We start from the raw sequence: 6376 nt of genomic DNA, 5'->3' as shown, positions 1-6376 counted from the left end.
GGCCAGCTTTTATTTTTTTAATGCAAAAAAACCTTAGCAGTGGCGCATGTTGATGATTGATGTAGTGCGCCATTGTTACAGTGAAATACTAGTGGCGCACTAAGTAGTGCGCCACTGCTAATACTTAGCAGTGGCGTGATAGTAGTGGCGCACCACTAGTGCGCCACTGATGGCAAAAAGTGGTGTGCCACTGATTGCCTGTTTTCTAGTAGTGCGTGCGTAGACATCAAGCACTTTTCTGGCGCCGTTGCCGGGGATGTAAGGTAAAAAGTATTCACATCCTCCGACTACTAAGCTATTTCCTAGCACTGTTGCCGGTGTGTGAGTGCTCGAAGCTATTTCCTTTAGATCCTGCAATTGCATCTTTTTGTTTCTTGTTTTTATTTTTCACTAGTTAGGCATAATGGAAAACAACAGTGAGCTTTTTAATCTATTTCCTGAAATAAGACATGAATTATGTGATGCGAAAATTAAAAAACCTATGGAACCTTATTTGCATGCTAGTAGCAATGTTATTAGTATGAACGCAATTACTGCTAATGCTATGGAGAAGTCTAAGCTTGAGGAAGCTAGTTTTTGTGATCTTTTTAGCTTCCCATTTTTAGGGGAGAAAATTTGCTCTGATAATGCGTTATCTCCCATATGCGATAACTCTAATGATGCTTGTGACATTTTAAATCCACCTACTGAAAGTATTCCTTTCAAGATACCCATGAAAATTATTGAACGTGTTGTGGATAACCGCTATGAAGGGGATGGAACTGTCCATCCTGGAGATCATTTACTCTCTTTGCATGAATTATGCGGGTTATTCAAGTGTGCAGGTATCTCTATGGATGAAGTGAAGAAGAAATTATTCTCTATGTCGTTGTCTAGTAAAGCGGCGCATTGGTATAAACTGCTGAAGGATGGGCATTCTCTTGATTGGAAGGATATTGTGCCTCTATTTTACTATAAATTCTATCCTCCAAGTGAAATTCATGAAGACCGAAACCGCATATATAATTTCTGGCCTGATGATGGAGAGAGTATTGCTCAAGCATGGGAGAGATTGAAGTCTTTAATGCTCAAATGCCCCAATCATGAGCTTCCTGGTAATATCATCATTGATAATTTCTATGCAAGACTTTCTTTTCAAGATAAAACCTTGCTGGATACTGCTTGTTCTGGATCATTCACGCGCAATAAAGAAGAGTTTAAATGGAACCTTCTTAATCGGATTCAGGAGAACGCTGAAGATTGGGAGAACGACAAAGGTAAAGAGTCAGGTATAAATTATGATTATGAATGCATTGAAACTTTTATGGATACTGATACAATTCGAAATATGAGTGCTACTTATGGTCTTGACTCTCAAGTTGTTGCAAATCTTTATAAAGCTTTTGCCTCTCATTTTGAATTGCCTAGGAAGAATTTTGATAAGTATCATGAACCTTTCAAAGAAACTTGGATGGAAAATGAAATTGTTGTTAATGATTGCAATAAACATGCTCAAACTTCTGAGAATGCTATTTCTTATAAGCATTTTAATTTTTGTGGAATGCATAGACCCTGTGGAATTAATCAAATCGAAGATGAATATTGTATCCACCATATGAATGAAAAAACTAGAAAGTGGTCTAGGGCTCTAGATGATCTTGGTAAAAAAGTTTGTGCCCTCTATCCTTTTATTTGTGAACTTTGCCATAGAGCGGGTCATTTTAATTTTCAATGCTCCTCCAATGATAATTCGAACCCCATGAGTGCTGCAAATTTGTATTGTGATGATGAAATTACTCCTAATCAGCATGATGAACTTACTTTATTTTTGTGGTGTGAAGAGTTATCAAGAAAAATCTCTTTGTTACATATGAGTGATCTTGATATTGATGATGTCCTGCATGGGTGTCTTTCTTATTGCATTAATAATTGCCATACAAATACTTACATACAGAATATTTTAGAAGATGACACTTTGCCAAAATATGATAGGACCGCTGTGTGTTTTGAACTTATTAATGAAAAGGAGGAATCCTCCCAAGTTTCTTCTATTGTTTCTGGAAATAAAACATGTTATATGGAGAAGCCTCTCCCTCCTAAAGAAGGGAACGAGGAGAAGAAGAAGAAGAAGAAGAAGGGAACGAAGAAGAAGAAGAAGGGGAATAAAAAGAAAGAGGTAACAGCATATCACCGTGTGTATGAGATAACGATAGGTAACCGTAAGTATGTTGCTCCTGATGATTATTATGATAATGAATCTGAATACAATGATCTTCCTATGCCCTTTACCTACATTAGTGATCATGATTTGAAAGAGCACACTACTTTTGATATTGCAAATCTCTGGGAAACTAATTCTGAAAATGATAATGTTAATAATTGCCATAGTATCAGTACTATCCATGCTTCCTCCCATAATGATATAGAAAGCTCTAAGCTTGGGGATGAGGTGTTTGAAAATCCTTTTGCTACTGATCATTATATGTTTGATACATCTCCTTCTAGTAACAATGATGGTATGGCCACAGATGAACATACTGTGAAAGATAACTATTCTATTTCTTATGATGACACTGTGCCTCCAATCTTTGATGATTATTATAAAGATTGCTATGATATAGGTTATAACTATCCTTATGAAACTTGTCATAGTTATGATTGGATTGCCAAAAACAATTCCCTTAGTATGCAACTTGTTTACCATGTTCAAATTCTTGATAATGATCCTGCTCCAATTACTATTAATGAGAAGAGTTTTTCTTATGCCAAAAATAATGATACTTTTATGCATATGAACCATGATAAGAATGTTTTAAGAGATGGATATATTGTGAATTTCATCAATGATGCTATCAAGTTTCCCCTCTTTATGTTGAGAATTTTGAAGTTGCGCTTGTATTGCCTTCTTATGCTTGTCACTTTGTTCTTCATGAATTTATTTGTGTACAAGATTCCTTTTCATAGGAAGTGGGTTAGGCTTAAATGTGTTTTGAATTTGCTTCTTGATGCTCTCGTTTGCTTCAACTTTTTTCTCTTGCGCGAGCATCATTAAAATTGCTGAGCCCATCTTAATGGCTATACAGAAAGAACTTCTTGGGAGATAACCCATGTCTTTATTTTGCTACTGTTTTGTTGTGTCTTGAAAGTTATTACTACTGTATCAACCTCTCCTTATCTTTATTTTATTGCATTGTTGTGCCAAGTGAAGTCTCTAATAGAAGGTTGATACTAGATTTGGATTTCTGCGCAGAAACAGATTTCTATGTGTCACGAATTTGGGCATGGCTCTCTGTAGGTAACTCATACAAATCTGCCAATTTACGTGCGTGTTCCTCAGATATGTACGCAACTTTCATTAGTTTTGAGTTTTCTGATTTGAGCAACGGAAGTACCTCTTAAAAATTCGTGTTTACTGGCTGTTCTGTTTTGACAGATTCTGTCTCTGTTGTTTGCATTGTATCTTGTGGACTTTAAGCAAGGCTTTCTAGACGAGGAGAGCTGTAGCTAATGTTTTATTGAGTTCTTGCAATGTGTCACTACAGGACTAAAGTGGATTAAAGTTTTTTGAGTACTAACCCCTCTAATGAAGTTTATGAGAAGTTTGGTGTGGCAGAAGTTTTCAAGGGTCAAGAGAGGAGGATGATATATGATCAAGAAGAGTGAAAAGTCTAAGCTTGGGGATGCCCCTGTGGTTCATCTCTGCATATTTCAAGAAGACTCAAGCGTCTAAGCTTGGGGATGCCCAAGGCATCCCCTTCTTCATCAACTTATCAGGTTTCTTCTATTGAAACTATATTTTTATTCGGTCACATCATATGTTCTTTACTTGGAGCGTCTGTGTGCTTTTATTTTCGTTTTTTTATGTTCATTCTCTGAATAAATTCATGCTTGTGTGGGAGAGAGACACGCTCCGCTCTTTCATATGAACACTCTTAGCTTTATCTTTAATGTTCATGGCGAAGGTTGAAACCGCTTCGTTAATTGCTATTTGGTTGGAAACAGAAAATGCTGCATGTGGTAATTGGTATAATGTCTTGAATAATTTGATACTTGGCAATTGTTGTGCTCATATAGATCATGTTTAAGCTCTTGCATCATGTACTTTGCACCTATTAATGAAGAACTACATAGAGCTTGTTAAAATTTGGTTTGCATGATTGGTCTCTCTAAGTATAGATATTTTCTGGTTAAGGTGTTTGAACAACAAGGAGACGATGTAAAGTCTTATAATGCTTACAATATGTTCATATGTGAGTCTTGCTGCACCATTTTATACTTGAGTTTGCTTCAAACAACCTGCTAGCCTAGCCTTGTATTGAGAGGAATTCTTCTCGTGCATCCAAATCCTTGAGCCAAAAACTATGCCATTTGTGTCCACCATACCTACCTACCACATGGTATTTCTCTGCCATTCCAAAGTAAATTACTTGAGTGCTACCTTTAAAATTCTATTCTTTGCCTTTACAATACATAGCTCATGGGAAAATAGCCTTAAAAACTATTGTGGTGAAGAATATGTACTTATGTATCTTATTTCTTAATAAGTTGCTTGTTGAGCGGTAACCATGCTTCTGGGGATGCCATCAACTTTTACACCTTTGTTGAATATCATGTGAGTTGCTATGCATGTTCGTCTTGTCTGAAGTAAGGGCGATTTTCATGATCAAATGGTTTGAGTATGCATATTGTTAGAGAAGAACATTGGGCCGCTAACTAAAGCCATGATCCATGGTGGAAGTTTCAGTTTGGACAATTAATCCTCAATCTCTTATGAGAATTTTATCTGTTGTTGAATGCTTATGCATTAAAGAGGAGTCCATTATCTGTTGTCTATGTTTTCCCGGTATGGATGTCTAAGTTGAGAATAATCAAAAGCGAGAAATCCAATGCGAACTTTCTCCTTAGACCTCTGTACAGGCGGCATAGAGGTACCCCTTTGTGACACTTGGTTGAAACATATGCTATGCAATGATAATCCGTGTTAATCCAAGCTAATTAGGACAAGGTGCGAGCACTATTAGTATTCTATGCATGAGGCTTGCAACTTATAGGATATCTTATACATAACACATATGATTTATTACTACCGTTGACAAAATTGTTTCTATGTTTTCAAAATGAAAAGCTCTAGCACAAATATAGTAATCCATGCTTCCCTCTGCGAAGGGCCTTTCTTTTACTTTATTGTTGAGTCAGTTTACCTACTTCTTTCTATCTTAGAAGCAAACACTTGTGTAAACTGTGTGCATTGATTGTTACATGTTTACCTATTGCACTTGTTATATTGCTTTATGTTGACAACTATCCATGAGATATACATGTTACAAGTTGAAAGCAATTGCTGAAAATTAATCATCCTTTGTGTTGCTTCAATGCCTTCTACTTTGAATCTATTGCTTTATGAGTAACTCTTATGCAAGTCCTATTGATGCTTGTCTTGAAAGTATTATTCATGAAAAGTCTTTGCTATATGATTCATTTGTTTACTCATTGTCTTCATCATTGCTTCGAATCGCTGCATTCATCTCATATGCTTTACAATAGTATGATCAAGATTATGTAAGTAGCATGTCACTACAGAAATTATTCTTTTTATCGTTTACCTACTCGAGAACGAGTAGGAACTAAGCTTGGGGATGCTTGATACGTCTCCAACGTATCTATAATTTCTGATGTTCCATGCTTGTTTTATGACAATACCTACATGTTTTGTTCACACTTTATATCGTTTTGATGCGTTTTCCGGAACTAACCTATTGACGAGATGCCGAAGGGCCAGTTGCTGTTTCCTGCTGTTTTTGGTTTCAGAAATCCTACAAAGGAAATATTCTCGGAATCGGACGAAATCAATGCCCAACATCTTATTTTTCCCGGAACCTTCCAGGAAGTCAAAGGGGGACCAGAGGGGAGCCCTGGGGGCCCCACACGTGTGGGCGGCGCGGCCCAGGGGGGGCGGCGCCCCCCTAGTGTGAGGAGGCCCCATGGCCCCTCCGACTCCACCTCTTCGCCTATAAGATGCCTCCTAACCTAAAACATCGACACAGATTGACGAAACACCAGAAAACCTTCCAGAGCCACCGCCATCGCGAAACTCCAATTCGGGGAACAGAAGTCTCTGTTCCGGCACCCTGCCGGGACGGGGAAGTGCCCCCGGAAGGCATCTCCACCGCCATCTTCACCGCCATCGCTGTCTCCACGGTGAGGAGGGAGTAATTCTCCCCCGAGGCTGAGGGCTCTACCGTAGCTATGTGGTTCATCTCTCTCTTTGTGATCTAGTTGAATATCATCTATGTGTTACTCTGGTGATGTTATTAAAGTACTCTATTCCTCCTTCATGATGTAATGGTGACAGTGTGTGCATCATGTATTACTTGGCGTAGGTTATGATTGTAATCTC

The 6376-nt window shown here is 37.9% G+C and overlaps 1 pseudogene; it reads right to left on the bottom strand.

Annotated features, from left to right (window-relative positions):
* Window positions 1–991: 991 nt before the first annotated feature.
* Window positions 992–1089, bottom strand: LOC127310932 (small nucleolar RNA R71; annotated as a pseudogene).
* Between the last annotated feature and the right edge of the window lie 5287 nt (window positions 1090–6376).

Source organism: Lolium perenne, chromosome 6, assembly GCF_019359855.2.
Source record: "Lolium perenne isolate Kyuss_39 chromosome 6, Kyuss_2.0, whole genome shotgun sequence".
In the NCBI taxonomy this organism is placed as follows: Eukaryota; Viridiplantae; Streptophyta; class Magnoliopsida; order Poales; family Poaceae; genus Lolium; species Lolium perenne.
This window is presented reverse-complemented; position numbering and strand designations above follow the sequence as displayed.